Consider the following 18775-nt stretch of genomic DNA (forward strand, 5'->3'; position numbering starts at 1 on the left):
GGACGTTGTCGAAAGACGAGTCAACCAACTGTTGGGGGCAAAGAAGAAGCAACTGAAGAAACGCAACAAGGGAAACTGACTTTCTTGGTTACCTGGGCCGAAAATCCTCTTTTGTGAATGCAAGAAAACAGAAGAAGCATGTACGTTTTTAAGGATTGTCAAGTTTTATCTTCTTCTGAGAGCTCGGGTAGAAAAGGCAAGAAACGACGAAAAGACCGTACGTTTTACTAAAAAAGGAAGCACTTTTAGAGAGCCAATCAGTATGATTTTCTCGAAGACAAAGGAAAAAAAGACCAAGGAAGTCAAAGAGGGTGGACGTGCAGTAAAGTTTGAATACTTTTCAGGGTTTCGACATGCTCCCAAGGCTTTAGCCTTTGTCAAACAATTTGAGATAGCATTTTCTGGAGGCAACTATACAGAGCACGCCAAGATTAGACGGGCAACATTTTTTTTGGAAGGCAATGCACGGACATGGTGGTCCACTCTTTTGTTAAGAAAAGAAGCACCGACAAAGTGGCTAAAGTTTAAGAGACTCTTTATTTCTTCGTGGCTTGCTTAAGAATACAAACAGGACGTGATTACTAACTGGACCATCTTTGGATCATCAAGGCCGAACCCTTGGATACTTACTGTGAGAGATTTTGGGATGTTTTCTTACCTGCTTCATCCTTTAAAGAGAAGATCAGTTTCAAGCAGCAAGTCGAGCGGTTTTGCTGTGGACTTTCCAAAGAGATCCGAGACTACTGCCTTGAGCAGAAGTCCAAGTATACAACAATGGATGGGACATGCTAAGCAGGGATTTGCTATGCATTCGGGTAACTTGACTTATCCTCCAGACGAACCTTCAACCAGTCAAAACAGAAGCAGATGAGAGAGAGATATACGATCTTGACTAACAAAACAGAAAGACGAATATTTCAAAGCGGGAAAGTGTTTTGAATGTGGAGAACAAGGATATGTCTCTGCATTGTGCCCCAAAAAGCCACAAGAATGAGAATGGTTGACAGATTGAAACTAGAACGGGGCGAGGAGATACTCATTTCAAATTAGATATTAGATAAAAAATTATGGATGAGCTAGCATTATTTTTGCTTTATAAATTTATGAATGAAATAAGACTTTTTGAAGCTGATTTTAATTTGCTATTTGTGAACAGATAACAGAATTGAGAATGAGATGATGATGAACTCGGAGCAATGAAAACTCCAGAATGTGTCACAACTGGTACGTGGCATGCCCGGACACACTCACACTGGCTAGTAGCACCGTAAAACGTGGAGACAGGCTGACACGATAGTCTCGGAAATTTCGGCACCATTTCCGCTGACAGGCCTACGGAAGGTCCTCCTTTTTGTGCTGAGTTGCTGACGTGGCAAAGCATACGGATTTGTTGCTTTTGTGCTGTTGAAATCCTACGCTGGCATTTTGAAGCTTTTGGATCAATTGCTTTATTTTAAAGAGCTTTTAAAAGAGAATGCTTTTGGGGCTCTGCTTTTGGGCATCCTTGTAACCTATAGATAAGTGGGCAAGGCCTCACTTCTCAGAGCATCTGGACGCAGAGCCTGAGAGTGAGCACCCTCCCACTCTCTTGTACTTTGAACACAGATTAATACAAAAAGAAATACCGAAAGGGACGCTAGTCTTTGGGGCCAATATCTCTAGGCACGGAACTACTGCGGGCCGTGTTGAATCAAGTGTGAACTGTGAACTGTTTTGAAGTAAATCTCTGTTGTGTCGCGGTAGAATCTTCACTTGGAGTGTCCAAGTTTGTTACATTGGTATAAGAGCACAGAAAGATTCTTCTTCTACGGAGAATCTGATCCTTTTCGCAGTGCGCACAGCTTTTGGGAAAGAATCTTCCCGGGACATATTAGCTACTCCCACCCTTCATACATCGTGCATCGGGCGCGCTCCCGTCTTCATCGCTCTGTCTTACAGGGCATAAAACCATAGAGAATCCCAGATTACATATGGGTTCTTGTGGAGAATCTGACAGAGATGACACCTCTCAGTGGGAAGGCAAAGAAAAGTTGAAGATTCGGCACGGGAATCGAAGAAAAGAATGAAGATTTGGGCAAATTTTTTTTCAGACAAGTTTGCCAAAATGGAGTACAATGTCAACTACAAATTGGCATATAAACAGATTGATTTAGTACTCCAAGGACCTGAGATTGGCAAAACACCTGAAGAATTACCCGATTGATAAGATTTACTCGAGATGGCGTGTAGCCATTGCTTCTCCTCTCAGGTAGGGAGGAAAGATGAAAAGACAGACGAGTGCAGAAAAGTAGAACCTGTACTCGTAGAAAGACATGGACAAGCACTCTTGAAAAGAAGTACTTCTACAGAGCCAAATGGTATGACTTCCTCGAAGATAAAAGCAAGAAAGTTGGAGAATTTAAAGAAGGTGGACAGTCAATTAAGTTTGATACCTTTCTGGATTCCGAGATGCTTCAAGGGCTTTGACCTTCATACAGCAGTTTGACATAGCTTTCTCTGGAGGGCATTACTCAGAACACTCTAAGGTTTAGAGAGCTACCTCTTTCTTCAAGGGAAATGCTCGAACATGGTGGTCCACACTTCTACTGAGAAAGGAAGCGCCAGTTAAATATACAAACCGCTTGGAATCATTTTCGGATGACCAAGAGAGATTCTTTGTACGCTTATTGCGAGAGATTTTGGAGCTCTTTTCTACCAGCTTCTTCATTTAAGAAGGTCTTGTTTAAAGAACAGATTGAGCGGTTTTGCTACGGACTTCCTACAGAGATCCGAGACTACTGCTTGGAACAAAAGTCAAATTCTATTCAAGAATTGATGGGTCATGCGAAACGGGGTTTTGCGATACATTCAATCAATTTGACTTATCCCACTGATGAGATCTTGACTCAGAGAACCCAACTGACTGTTAGTAATGAAAGTAGAAAGAGAGAGTTCCCATGACAAAGAAAAGATGCACGTCCCCGACACTCTTAGAGAAAGGGCTACCTATCTCAAAGAAGGGAAGTGTTTTGGTTGCGGGGAATTTGGACACATCTCCGCAAAGTGCCCCAAAAAGACACAACAAGAACAGATTGAAGACAGGCCAGAGAGTTCTAGAGCAGCAGAGGAACGTGGCAGAAAAGGCAGATAAAAACAGAACTAGTACCACATTGCGTGGGGCCCGAACCGAATCAGATGAACAAAAGTACAAAACTTTGTTGCACTTAGGGCAAAGGGAAAGATCAGGAAGCCCTCATTTTCTTTGATGGAGGAGCTAAGGCCAACTTCTTTTGGCGTCTCGATTTGGAATTACGCCCCACAGGCTGAGTCCACAGGCGAAGGCAGTTCTAGTGGCACCCGGACAGGACGTTGCCATTACACCGATCATCGACAAACTTCGGTTGCAATGTCAAGGGTGTTTAGGGTACGAGGACTTCTACGTAATGCCCTTGGGAGGTTGTGACGTCTCCTCGAAATCCCTTGGTACCATAAGAACAACGCCGTGGTTGACTATTGGGCTGAGAAAGTGACTTTGACAAATGAAGGGCACTAAGATTGTATTTGATGAAATTCAATTTCTTTACTCAATTTTGTGGAGAGAATTGAACGATGATTGAAGGTCGATTATGTTTTGACCTCGAAAAAGAACGCCAAGATTTTCTCAACACATCCCGATTGCTTTTTAGAGGGCCTGCCAGGCAAGTTGCCACTATCTTGTCCTGAGGATCATACTATTGATCTGATACCTGGAAGCACTCCACCGAACCGGCCACCGTACCGAGTGCGCCGAGCCCAGAATGAAGAGATTATGAACCAAGTAAAAGACCTCTTGGAAAAGGGTCTTATCCAACCTAGTGCTTCACCTTACTACTCTCCGGTGTTGTTGATTTTGAAGAAAGACAGATCTTGGAGAAAGTGCATTGATTATAGAGCTCTCAATAAAATCACCATCAAGAACAGATTACCGATTTCGAGGATCGATGATATTCTTGACCGACTACAAGGATCCTCTTGTTTCAATAGGATCGATTTGAAGAGCGGATATCATCAAATCCGAATTGCGCCGGGAGATGTCTACAAGACAGCTTTTCGGACGACCTTCGGTTTATTTGAACTTTTTGGTGATGCCTTTTGGCTTTACCAATGCTCCAGTGACCTTTAACCGAATGATGGACAGGATTTTCAGAGAGTACAGATCTTTTATTGGCACTTTCTTTGATGACATTATTGTCTTTTCCAAGGATGACGCAGAACATAGAGAACATCTGCTACAGGTCTTTTAGGCATTGCGAGATCACAAGTCGGTAATCAATGCAAAGAAGTTGGTTATCTGAGATACACTTTTTGGGACACATCGTCTCAGTAGCAGGAGTGCAGATGGACCCGGCCAAGATTGAGACTATACGTGATTGGCCCGATTTGAAGAATGTCCGTGAAGTTAGAAGCTTCTTGGGCTTATGTTCTTACTACCGGCGGTTCATTAGAAAGTTTGCAGAGGTTGCTTCCCCTTTGCATATTTTGACACAGAAAGGAGTCTCTTTCTCGTGGGGACCCACAGAGGTGACTGCCTTTCAAACATTGAAAGAGAAATTGACTACAAGACCAGTTTTGACTTTGCCGGATTTGCAAAAGTCATTCAAAGTATATTGTGATGCTTGTGGTCGTAGTCTGGGTGCGGTCTTAATGAAAGAAGGTCATGTCATTGCCTATGAGAGCCGATTCTTTTCAAGGCCGGAATTGACAGCACAAATATATGAGAAAGAGCTTTTGGCGGTTATCCATGCTCTTACTCAGTGGCGACATTACCTACTCGGAGCTGATTTTACGGTCTTCACAGATCACCAGAGTTTACGCTACTTCTTGTCGTAGAAGCAGCTATTGGAAAAGCAGATGCGGTGGGCAAACATCTTGTCCCAGTTTCACTTCCAGATTGTCCATGTGCAGGGACAAAAGAACTAGGTGGCAGATGCTTTGTCCCGGAAGTCGTTGGTCTTGGCTATTTCTGCGATACATCATAGAAGCTTCGAGGATATGATCGACCTTCGATCAATACTCCACAGTTCCAGTTTGTGCAGATGTATTCAATCGAATACAGAATGGAGAGGTAGTAGCAGGATATTCCATTCGGGATGGCTACTTGATGAAGAAAACGATTTTGTGCATTACACAGCCGTTGAGGGAAAAGGTTCTAATCGAATGCCGTTGTCCACCATTTACGGTCACCGTGGCATTGATACCACCTTGAAAGGTGTGGAGCGATACTTCTTTTGGTCGAGACTCAAGAAGGACGTAGACGATTTTGTACGCAGTTGCTTGGTATGCCAGAAGGTCAAGTTTGGCAGGCATAAAGCACAGGGATTGTTACAGCCTTTACCCATTCCCACCCGCCCCTGGGAAAGTATTGCTATGAATTTCATTTTTGATCTCCGAAGACAGAGAGTGGGCACGATGGTGTCTGGACTGTTATCGACAGATTTAGCAAGCAAGCTCATTTCATTCTAGTGAAGAAAACAGTCAAGCCCAGGGATTGTTACAGCCTTTACCCATTCCAACCCGCCCCTGGAAAGCATTGCTATGGCTTTCATTTTTTATCTCCCGAAGACACTGAGTAGGCACGATGGTATTTGGAGTGTTATTGACAGATTTAGCAAGCAAGCTCATTTCATTCCATTGAAGAAAACAGTCAAGCCGGATCATTTAGCGAGATTGTTCATTGCCCAGATATTCAGATTACATGGCATGCTTGAGACAATTGTCTACAATTACTCTTGAAAATGGCTGCCCCAAGACGGACACTGTCAGGCGAGGGCTTCTATAATCCGTGAGGGGAGCAGCGGGATTGGATATCATATAGGACTCTGATGGTCGCATTGGGAGGTGCCTGCCACTAGGACTTGCTCCGGGGTAAAGTGATTGAATAACAGCAAGGGTGTCACTTCTAAAACTTGCATCTAGCCACAACATGTCATAGAGGGACACTTGTTGGAAGGTGTTCTTCAAGATTGTCTCTGCTGTAAGCTTTTCTTTTTCTACCTGTTGTTCCTCAGGTACCTTGATCTTCTGTAGATTTCAAACTGCTTCCAAGAAAGCTTCATCAAGATCGGAGAGCAAAGATTTGGATTCCTTCATGGCACTGGGGTATGGCTTGTTAATAGAGCTGAAGGCAGGGTATCCGCTGGTGTGAGAATGTGTGGGGGAGTTGAACTTGCTGGAATGCTAAGACTGTGGGGGAGCAGGAGAGAGAGCCCACTTGCTGTCCTTTGCAATGAGAGTGAAGGAGAAGGGGAGAGAGGCGCTGAAGATGCTCACGCAGAGAAAAACGTGAGAGAGAGAGAGCTCGTTGAAATCTGGGAAAGTCACGCTATATTTCTCTTGGGCTTCACATTTGAGTATATGAGTAAGTGACTAGGGGGCCATTCACACTTGGGCCCCCTCACTTATAAGTCTTTTTAACTTATAAGTTATAAGTACAAGGCACTTAGGCCTTTATTCCCTAACAACCTCCCACCTAAAGGCAATGTACCTTGGGAGATCAAAGAATCAACTAACTATGATACATCAGCTGATCATGCACTTACTCATCCAACACCCATCATCTGTCGGCAATATGCAAACCGCTCTGTTGGAAGACTCTTGGTCAAAAGATCTGCAGGATTGTCATCTGTGTGCACCTTGACAAGTGTAATGCTCTTGTCATCAAGCACACTCCTGATAAAATGATACTTCACCTCTATGTGCTTTGTCTTGGCATGAAAAACAGGATTCCTTGCAAGCATAATAGCACTCTGACTATCACAGTGTAGCACAGGAACCGGTGACTTAATGCCAAGCTCTTCTACCAAACGCATGAGCCACAAAGCTTCTTTGCATGCCTCAGTGGCAGCCACATACTCAGCCTCAGTGGTAGACAAAGCAACACATTTTTGCAGTCTAGAAATCCAAGAAACTGCACCTCCTGTGAATGTAAATACATATCCAGAGGTAGACTTCCTGCAATCTGGATGTCCAGCAAAATCTGCATCTGTAAAGCCATGCACAGATGTCTCACTCTTCCCAAAACAAATGCACAAGTCTTTAGTGCCTTTCAAGTATCTCAAGATACACTTCACTGCTTCCCAATGCTTTTTGCCAGGATTGCTCATGTACCTGCTTACCACTCCCACCGCAAATGCAATGTCCGGACGTGTAGCAACCATAGCATACATCAAACTGCCAACGGCTGATGCATAAGGAACCTTGGCCATTTCAGCCCGCATATCATCTGTGTTTGGGCAGTCATGTGCAGTCAGTTTTACATATGGAGGCAGCGGAGTACCAAGTGCCTTTCCCCCATCCATATGAAAACGATGTAGCACCTTATTAACATAATCTCGTTGAGATAGATACAGACGCCTGTTAGGTCTATCTCGAGAGATACGCATGCCCAAAATATGATTAGCATCACCAAGATCCTTCATGTCAAAGCGATTCTTTAAGCTTTGCTGTAAGGCATCCAAGTCCGTGACATTGTTACCCGCAATAAGCATGTCATCAACATACAAAATCAGCAATAGAAGAGATCCATCACTTGCCGTTTTGATATACAAACAGTGATCAGAATTACTTCTTTTGTATCCTTGAGACCTCATGAATGTATCAAACTTGTGATACCATGCACGGGGAGACTGTTTCAAACCATACAAGCTCTTCAAGAGTCTACATACTTTCTTCTCTTGCCCCTTTGACACAAAACCTTCTGGTTGCATCATATAGATCATCTCAAGCAAATCGCCATGCAAAAACGCTGTTTTGACATCCATTTGCTTTAACTCCATATCTTCAGAAGCAACCAGGCCTAAAACAAGACGTAATGTGGCAAGCTTTACAACAGGAGAAAAAATCTCATCAAAATCCACACCATGCTTTTGCTTGTACCCTTTAGCAACCAAACGTGCCTTGTACTTAGAAGAAGCATTAGATGTGACCTTGGTCTTGTAAACCCATTTACATGGCAGAGCCTTATGCCCTTTAGGCAAATCAACCAAGTCCCATGTATGGTTTTTCTCCAAAGACTGCATTTCTGAAACCATTGCTTTGAACCATTTCTTACTGTCTTCCCGTTGCATAGCCTCTTTATAGCAAGACGGCTCACCACAATCAGTAAGCATGACATAGTCCAAAGACGGTTCATATCTATCGGGGGGCCTTGTCACCCGAGTAGACCTACGCACCCAATGATCCATAACAGGTGGATTTTCAGTCTGTAAACCATCAAAAACAGCAGGCTGTTCAGCCGGTTGCATCGCAACAACGGGCGGTCTAGGAGCATCAACCTGTTCCCCTACCTGTGGTGCATCAATGGCAGCTTGTTGGGGCTGATTTTCAGCAGCTAATGGCTGATTTTCAGCACCATTTTCAGCATGTAAAGGCTGCTGAACATTGGGCCCTCTTGGCTGTCCATATGTAACATCTTCACGAAAAACAACCCGGCGCACTTCCTCGACCTTTGTGGGCTGTTTGTGCATGCAATTCTCATTGAAGATGACATCATTGCTGCGTATGATTTTCCGTAATGCGGGATCCCATAATTTATACCCCATTTCACCATGCTCACCATATCCTAGGAAAATGCATTTATGAGACTTTGGTTCTAGTTTGGTGCGCAGTTCACTCCGGATGTGAACATAGGCCTCACAACCAAACACTCTGAAATGTGCATATGAGGGTGGCTTGCCAGACCACACCTCCTCAGGCACCTTTCCACCCAAAGCCTTGCTAGGTGAGCGATTAATCAAGTGAATAGCTGTTTGCACAGCTTCTGCCCAAAAACCATGAGGTAATGCAGCATGTGACAGCATACTCCGAACTTTCTCTTGGATAGTCCGGTTCAACCTCTCTGCAACTCCATTCTGAGAGGGATTAAAAGGAGCCGTGAGCTCTCTTTTAATACCTTTAGTAGCACAAAAGTCAATAAATGCTTTTGATACATACTCCCCCCCATTGTCTGAGCGCAAAGACCTAAGCTTCTTGTCAGTTTGATTCTCAACAAACGCAAGAAACTTCTTGAAAGTATCCAAAACATCGCTTTTAGCACGTATTGGATACACCCACACCTTACGTGTAGCATCATCGATAAACGAGACAAAATATTTCTTTCCCCCTAAGGACAACTGTGGCATTTCACATACATCGGAATGCACTAAGTCTAACCTGTCAGACTTCAAAGAAAGAGACCTTTTGTGCGGTGTTTGACTGTGCTTACCATAAATACAGTGCTCACAATGAGAAAAATCAGCATACCTCAAACACGGCAAATAACCACAACGAGACAGAGTTTCCATTCCTCTTTTACTCATGTGTCCCAACCGGCCATGCCACAAAGAAACACTTGGCTACTCGGTTACGGCGACAACATGGTCACGCACACTAGATACATGCAAAGGATACAAAGTGTCCGATTTACAACCCTTGGCTACAATCCGGGCCCCTTTACAAATTTTCCACTTGCTATCACCAAAAGTGGTGTGATAGCCTGCATCATCTAGCTGCCCTGTACTAATCAAACTCTTCTTAAGTTGTGGCACATGGCGCACTTTGTGCAAAACAAAAGTCATACCATCAGCAAAGGAAAACTGGACACTGCCAATACCTGCAATGTCACATGTATAGTTATCTCCCAAATAAACAGTGCCCTGCACCTCACCTGAGTACTGTGTAAACCAATCCCTATGAGGTGTTACATGAAAGGAGGCACCTGAATCAAGAATCCAAGTATGCATGTCCACATCAGAACCCATAGCAAGGGTATGTGCATCCACAGAAGAGGCATTGAGTACATCAGTGCTGCTGTCACTGTCACAACTACTAGCAACATTGATTTCCTCAATCAACACAGTGCTCTTCTTGGCATTTCCCTTGTCCTTTGCATCAGTTTCAGCACCCTTGTTCTTCTCTTTCTTCCACTCATAGCATTCCCGTTTATAATGCCCTTTCTTTCCACAATGATGACACACAACATCTTTCCTACGAGATTTGCTGCGTGCCCTGTCCTTACTGTCAGATTTCTCCCTCTGTTGAGACCTGCCTCTCAAGTGCAATGCATTAGAAGACCCACCTGTGGTGTTCTTCCTGTTCATCTCTTCCATCAAGAGAGAACTCTCTACATCTGCATACTTAAGTGACGCACTTGAGTTACTAAGAGCTGTCCGGAATACATCCCAACTCTCGGGCAATGTGCATAGCAGAAAAGTAGCTTTGAACTCCTCATCAATCGTGAATTTCAGCTCTGTCAGTTGGCTGAAAATAGAATTGAATTCATTGAGGTGCACTGACATGTGCGTGTCCTCCTTCATGCGGAGATCCATAAGCTTCTTAAGCCAATACACTTTACTGGCAACACTCTGCTGTGCATACAACTCGTCTAAACGCTTCCACATGCCCCATGCTGTCTGCTCATTCTCTACATTGAAGAGTAAATTGTCAGACACCGAAAGCATGATCGTGGAGCGAGCCAACTCGTCCACTTCTTCCCATTCTTCAACCTCCATATCATCCGGTTTCACATCCTGTAACTTAATAGGTTTCGCCTGTTTCTTCTGCAACATCACATTATAACATTGCTTCTTCCATATAGCAAAGTTATGGGCCCCTTCAAGCTTGCGAATGTGCAACAAATTGCCGCTTTCACTGCTAGAAGCCATTCTGAGTGATTGCAAACACTGAAACCCTGTTTTGCCGACCTAAACACGCCCAAATGTGCGCAATCGGGCAAAAAACAGCTTGCTGTTACAGAAAAACAGCGAGCAAATTTCACGCGAAATCACCCCAAAACGGCGTACATTCACTGCCAAACCCTTACCAAAGGTTTCCACAAGGTGTATACATCATTTGCTTGCTGAAATTCCCTGTTTTAGGGCAAAAATCAGACCTGTTAACACCTGTTTTGCTGAATTTTCAGAACCTCGTTGGTGGAAACACCTGTAAGATTGACCTGTGAGACTTGCCCTAATGAAATTGCATCAAATTGACCCCGAAATTGGTCAATTTCAGCAGAAATAGGCTGCTGTTCGCCAGTTTTTGAAACCCTAATTTTGGGGAAACTGTCACCGGGGGTCGATTCTACACGGTGAGAGGATCCCTTCACGATAGAGTTGATCGAAAACGGTTGAATATCCTTCCCGCAGCGAGCAAGAACAGAATTCTGATCTGTGTTGCGAAAATGGCTCTCTTGGAAACCCTAAAGCTCTGATACCATGTGTGGGGGAGCAGGAGAGAGAGCCCACTTGCTGTCCTTTGCAATGAGAGTGAAGGAGAAGGGGAGAGAGGCGCTGAAGATGCTCATGCAGAGAAAAACGTGAGAGAGAGAGAGCTCGTTGAAATCTGGGAAAGTCACGCTATATTTCTTTTGGGCTTCACATTTGAGTATATGAGTAAGTGACTAGGGGGCCATTCACACTTGGGCCCCCTCACTTATAAGTCTTTTTAACTTATAAGTTATAAGTACAAGGCACTTAGGCCTTTATTCCCTAACAAATACCGAGAGCGGCTCTCTGGGCCCGGGTGAGGACGCCAAATGGCTTCTCAACCAACTGCGGCGGCTTATTTTGAGGGGTAACCACGTGGGTAGAAGGGGTTGGCTGAGAAACGGTGCTAACTGCTATCAAATTGAGCTTGGGAAAGGCAAACTCATTTTGGCTTTGACTTGGGTTCGAAGCAGTGGATGCACGAATTTTAGGGCAATCCTTACTGTAGTGATCCTTCGTTTCGGGGTAATGCCCATATTCCCCGCATCTGTAGCACAAAATGGGCCAATTCAAAGGGCGAGTCGAAGGGTGAGGTGGTCCTTGCTCCTGGTGCATTGAGTTGGAGGTGGAGGCATAGAAGCTTTGAGGTGATGAGGGAGCATGGGTATGATAAAAGCTCTGAGACGGAAAAGTACTTCGCATACCTTGCATAGGAGAGGCTGTCAGCAAATGTGGCATATGGTGTGGATGGCCACAAGGAGAAACCATGTTGGATGCAGGTGCTGGCCCTTGTTGAAGAGTAGGACCAAGACTTTGTTGTATTTGTGGCAATCCCTTGAGGTAGTAACAGTCTTTGTCCTCATGTCCAGATTTTTCACAGAAGTGGCAGTAAACCCGAAGGGGGCATTCCTGTGGAGGGTGCCGTGGAGAGTGGCATGAGCTACACCAAACCGTAGCCTTAGTCTCTTGCTGACACTTGAGCTCTTCTAGCTTGCGCTTGATCTGTTCCAATGCCTCGTGATGTGGAGGCTTCTCCTGTCTAAGAGAGAAGGACCTCTCCTCTTGAAGAGCTCGCTGTAACTTTAGGGCTTCAAGTTCTCTGCACAAAGAAGTCAATGGATCAGCAGGACTTTCCAAAAGCCCAGAGGGGGTCTCTATGTGAGGGGAGTTGTCGAACAGCTTCCTAGCCCCCTCTATCCTAGTAGCAGCTGCGATGAACTCCTCCAGAGTGGCGTCGGGTCGGAGGCTCTCTCGGAGTTTTTGCTGAGAGGTTTTGGGGAGCACCTTCTCCACCCACTTCTTAACCATGAATTCACCGGGTTGTTGGGGAAGCTTGGCAACCAGGGACTTGGTTTTAGTCATAAGCTCTGCAAAAGTCTCCTCTGGCTGGAGCACCGTGTTGGCCAACTCATCCAACACTTTCTCTTGGTAGTCACCTGGCCTGAAAGCTGCACAGAACTGTTGTCTTAAGGTTGCCCAAGTTGCAAAATGGTTCTCTGCAAACTTGCTGTACCATTTGTCTGCTAAGCCGTCCAAGGTGGATGGAAAAAGTACCAAATAAGCATCTTCTCTATTAAGACCACGACCCCTACAGAGAGATATGAACCTCCTTGCATGGTCGTTAGCATCTTCTGAAGAGAGTCCTTTGAAGGTGGGGAACTTGATGTTTACCTTGGCCAACACACTAGCCAACGCCTCCATGGCCTCTTGCTGAGCCTATTGCTCAATAGCTTGGTGTTGCTGAATAGGAGAGAGCTTTACTAGAGAAGGTGATCTGGAAGATGTGGAACCGGATGGAGGAATGGGGGATGTCCTATGTGGAGGTATGGGTGATGAGGTTGATGGACTTCTAACAGGTACCAAGGGTCGACCGTCTTCTGTTGTAGTACTTCAGAGGACTTAGTAGTGCGCTTTGACACTTGACTGACCGCCTTGTATGTGTCATGCAGCGACCACCAATCCAACCAAGCTTTGGGCAAGAAAACCTTGAACTGGCTGAAGACTGGTCTAGACTCTATACCAAGTAAGTGACTAGACCAGGCTGGACCAGGGACCAGAAGGACTAGACCAGGGTCGAGGAGGTCTAGACCAGGGACAAGGAGGACTAGACCAGGGTCGAGGCTGTCTAGACCAGGGACGAGGACTAGTTGGACCAGGGCGAGAGAGGACTAGACCAGTTGGCCCAGGCGAGAGGAGATCAATGCAAGGCAAGGTAGGCGAAGCTAGATAGACCCAACTAACTTCAAATCTCAGAGTGAGATTTCAATTGAGGTCCCATCGTGATCGCCAAAATGAGAGCACCTGTAGCGCAGATAGTGTGTCGTGCTCTCTACAGTGGGTGCTCCTCAGTGCAATGTGCGTGACAATCTCACTCAAAACAGACTGAAAACACGAAACAATAGACAACAACTGAGCTCACAGAGACACAACAGCAACAGTAGACCACAACAAATGACTCGACTATCTCAAAGAACTGATACAAACTCTGGCATGGCAGCACACTCAGCTCCAGCCCAGGACTCTCAGGTACAATGGGGTGTCGAGGCTCATATGTGCAGGGATGGTGAATAATTGCTCTGTGTATAGACTCGATGCTCTAGACCACAACGCTGGACCAGATGTAAAAGAAGATGATGATCCTGATCCAACATCTGCTACTCACATGTACCGCCATAAAGAGCCACCAACGGCTCATAAATGTCACCCATGTGGTGACCTGGCCACGATGTCCACTAGACCAGTCCGTATCTCTGCTGCCACGTGTCACTGCCCAGCCCAGAGAGTCCGTCTAGTGTGAACCAGCCCAGACCAACTATTCTAACTGTGTGTCCTGTGAAGTGACATTGTAGCCCTGCTACAATCTCGAACAGTCTCTGCTGGTGGTACAGGGCGAGCCTCGAAGATGCAGAACCAACGGGCCCGCCAGATGAACTAGAGTGTCAAGCCACTTATGAGCTCCCAACACTCCTCTCTCGCATTGCACCACTCCTGTGGAGTAAGCTTTGTAGCAAGCTGGAGTGTAGGTCGACCCCCTTGCATCACTATCATCCTGTTGGTAGAAGATAGCTCAAACTGAAGTGCCGGGCCCGTGAGAGTGGACCAAGCAGCTGTCCCCCAAGTGTACTGCCAAGCTGTGGAAAGGGCTGGCATCAGCCGAAGGACACGAAGCCACACCTGCTGTGCCAAAGGACAGTCCCATAGACAGTGACGCTGAATCTCCACAAGATGGTCACAAGCTGCACATGCGGCCAAGAGACCACTATGTACAAGCAAGCTCCCAACTGCCGTAGCTTTGTGTGCAACCAGCAATTGGAACAAAGTGACTCGTCTCCGTTGTCTGGAGTCCCACAACCAAAAAGCTGCCAAGAACTCAGCTGTGAGACCCTCCTCATGTCAATGAGGTGCTGTAGCAAGACGAGCCTCTCTCTGCGTTGCTAGTATGTGACGTCCCAGTCGAACAGTGTACTGAAAGAAAGGGACGCCTGGATGGTCTGTAGAGGAGAAAGGGTCCCTCCACATCCACTCTCCAGGATCCCATTGTACTCATGCCAGTGGACAGCTCTCCCAAGCCCACAGTCTCGAGTGGCCAGTCTCGAGCTGCTGGGTCGGGATCTATGACACAAGTCCTCCCACAGATTGCCCACCATGCGAATCCTCTGAAAACAGCACTCTGCCACCTGCGGGGCCTCTACTGCAACTCGGTGTAAGCGTCCCTCACCCTGTAGCTCGAAAAACAGGGAGGGTATAGTCTCTGAGTATGCCCGAACTGAGATGAGAACCTCCAGTCGCGTGAAGGCTCCCATCCATCTGGGCGCTGCTGACTCGAGAGGTGTGAGCCACTCAGCTGGTACTGCCTCTGAGATGTCCTGACACATGCTCTGCACCCCTCTCATGCCCTGTAGTAGCTGAATGCCCTGAAGCTCCTCTGACAAGCCTGAAAACTATAACCAGTCACCTAGAGAGCGTGCTGGACCCTCTGCCATGGGACCCCAGGAAACATGAGGCTGACTACCAACCAAGTGGCCTCTCTGAGTGCTAACCATGGGGTTCCAAACAAGGGGCTGTCGCAGGCGCTCCTCCGTGCAAGTAGGCTGACGCTGCTCCAGGCCTCACCACAGTTGCTCCCAGGATCGGAGCAGATTCACAGTGAAGCGGTCCTCCAGTCTCCTGCTCAAGCCAACTCTACGCATCTCTGTGAAAATCCATTGAGTCGAGGGTCGCCATGGGCCTCCAGCCCGAGGCACCCTAGCACTCAGCCACTGAAGCAAGAACTCCTTCCAGGGCTCCTCACTTGGAAGAAGTCCTCTGACGATGAACCTCCCAAGAAGTGCTCTGCTCTGCTGTGCTGGGTCTATGATCCCCAACCCTCCCCGAGAACAAGGAAGAGTGATGACCTGCCATACCACTTTGGCCCGGGCTATCTGAGTGTCATGCCCTGACCAAAGGAAGTTCTTGATCAGCCTCTCTACCTGTCTAATACAAGAACTCGAGAAGATCCAACAAGAAGTCATGTACCACATAGTAGCCAACAACACTTGGTTGGCCACTACAACTCTGCCTGCCAAAGAAAGTCGTGCGGAGCTCCAGTGTAACAACTTCCTCCTGATAGACAGGAGGAGGGGAGCAATCTGCTCCTCAGGAGACAAGTCCAAACCAACCTGACAGCCCAAGTAACAAATTGCAGTCCCTGGGGGAATCCATGTGAAATCCTCACCTAGCATCCAATCGGGCATAGGAGCACTACCAACCGAGAAAGCCACTGTCTTTCCCCAGTTGATCAGTGCGTCAGATGCACAACAGAAAGTCTCACTCACACCTGTGTAGGTTGGCCTCCTGGCCATCCAAGTACAAGGCTGAGTCGTCTACAAACTTAGCGTCTAGTAGCTCATCTCCCCGAATAGGGAGCGCTAAGCCACATAAACCAACCTGTTGTGAAACCAAAAAGCTTCTCATCGCCTCAGCATAGAACAGAAAGAGAAAGGGGGCAAGAGGGCAGCCCTGTCTGACCGAACGTGTGAGCATGAAACGATCACCTCTACCTCCTGCTAAAAGCACCAAACTGTGTGCCCGTCTGTACAAAGGTGACACCCCTCTGATCCAAGCATCTAAGAAGCCCATCCTGCGTAGAGTGCCCTCCAAAAAATCCCAGTCAACTCTGTCATTGGCCTTCTCAAAATCGAGAAGAAGAATCACCAAATCCTCACCACGGAGCTGCGCGAGGGCAAAGGCCTCCCAAAAAGTAAAGATGTTGTCAAGGATACTACGCTGCTTGACAAAACCTGTTGGAGTCCCATGTATAAGGCTCTCTAGAAGTGGCTGAATCCTCAAACTCGGAGCCTTGGCAAGAATTTTGTAGGCTGAGTTGAGGAATGTGATGGGGCGCCAGTGTCGAACCTCATCCAAGGAGCCACCCTCCTTGGGAATGAGGTAAATCAGGCCCTCACTCATGCTGTCAGGCATCTCACCTGTGTGCAGGATGTACTGAAAAGCACTACAAAGATCTGAGCCAAGCAAGTCCCAGTACTCCAAGAAGAAGCTGGGAGTCAAGCCATCCTCACCTAAACAGCTACCACGGGGGAGTGCACTAAGAGCTGTGCAGCTTCTCTAGCTATAGAGGCAGCTCCAGCCTCTGACGCATCTCCTAAGTCACAAGACAAGGCGAGCCTGCTGACGAGCTCCTGGCGAGCCTGCTGTAACTGCTCCTCCAACCAAGGACTACTTGGATGTTGCTTCTGCATCCTCTGCAAGGAAGCAACGCCCCATCGGAGGTGCTGCTCCTCCTCTCTCGCTGCAGCCAGGCGAGCCGAAGACTCCTGAAGAAAGAGCCGACTAAGCTGAGTAAGTCCTGAGGCCACTCTGTCAGCAGGAGAGTCCTGTAAGTATAAGCTCTCTGTCCAAAGAGCCTCCACTCGCTCTTTGGGCGCAGAGTCCAGCAAGACCCTCTCTGGGATGCGTAGCATCATGCTCCCCCTCCTCTGTCTATCAATCATTGTCAGGATCACTGGTGCATGGTCCGAAAAGGAAGTCCCAGCCAAAATGCCAACAGTCCCACCCAAGTCACAGAAGTGATCACTAGTGTGGAAGCGATCTATCCGAGATAGATTCACTCCTCCCACTCGACGGTCCAAACGAGAGAAGGCCACGCTGTCAGGTGGCCTCACAAAGCTAGAATGCTGCCACACATCTGAAACCCACAGAGTCATACATAGCCTCTCCCAAGCTGCCAACTCATCTCTATGCACAGTAGTATGGCTATCTCCAACCCTGTCAGCTGGGTCCTCCAACATGTTGAAGTCTCCCCCAATGCACCATTGCTCTGCCTGTGGCAGAGACTCTACAATGGGTGAGTTTAAAACTCTGCACGTGCGCTCGCCACATTGGGCGCGTAGATGTTATGGAAGCCCATTAGGCAACCCTGAATGTGCATAGTAATCCATTGAGCCCTGCCTGGCACAATAATCCCTCTGTCCACAATGGCCTGTTGCAAAGAGTCCGCAATGGTTATACATACCCCACCCTGGATGCCTCCAGGTCCAAAAGCAGCTGACCAAAAAGTCTCAAAGCGACCTCGCAAAATCTGACCACATCGCCGGTGCTCTTGTAGCATAAGGATGTCAATCTCACCACCCACAAGGCATCTCTGCAGCTCCTGACGGAGCCGACCCCTCTGACGCTGAAACTGGGGCCCTCCTAATCCCTGCACATTCCATGAGATGATCCTCATGGAGTCAGTGAGAGAAAACAGATGCTGCCACAGCAGCCAACCTCGCTATCTTTGAGGTCGGTTTGGATCGGGAGTAACCCGCATCCGAACGACCTCTAGACAAGCGCGCAAGAAGTGAATGTCCCGCCCAGGCCCAAGCCGAGCGTGCAGCCCGAAGGGCTACATCCTCTGTCCAAGAATCCTCATGCACAAAAACATAACACGAAGGGCACTGAGTGTCAGCAAACAAATGCACCACAATGTGCCTGCAACTTGGCAAGAGGCCAAAGTGTCTGCACTATATCTATCACTGCTAAGTCCCCTGTGTGGTGTGAGAACTCAGTAGCCTGGGTTTGGAACCAGTCAAGGATTGTGTGCTGGGTCCACTCTGTGATATCCCTACCACACAACGGAAAGGAGAAACACACCGCTGTGTCCAGGGCGTCACTGCCTCTAGCTGCAAGAAAGAGGACATGGACTCGAAAGCTGGCCTCCTCCAAGTCGGGAGAGGAATCACCGAGAAACCGGGTGAAGCTGTAGTCGAAGAAATCCCAATGTCTGCGAATGTCGAAGCTGGTCAGACCTCTGGGGACCGCTGCAAAGGGAGAAGTGAGCACCAAAAAAGGCAACCTCAGGTGGGGTTGTCCTCGAGCCACACGGCTCGTAGCGAAAGCACTACCAAGAGAACGCCTCGCGGCAGAAGCGTGTCCAGTACCCTGCGTTTGAGGAGGAGTGGCGGAAGGGTCGGGAGACGAGGGTGTGGGCCCCATCGGGGATAGGGGAGGGGCGGGGGGCAAAGGTGGAGGTGGGGGGGGGGAGGAGGTGGGGGAGGCAGGGCTGCAGCGGCGGCTGAGGGAGGAGGAGGCAGTGG

The sequence above is a fragment of the Adiantum capillus-veneris genome, unplaced genomic scaffold (genome assembly GCF_014529385.1).
Source record: "Adiantum capillus-veneris isolate H3 unplaced genomic scaffold, ASM1452938v2 Hic_scaffold_850, whole genome shotgun sequence".
Classification (NCBI taxonomy): domain Eukaryota; kingdom Viridiplantae; phylum Streptophyta; class Polypodiopsida; order Polypodiales; family Pteridaceae; genus Adiantum; species Adiantum capillus-veneris.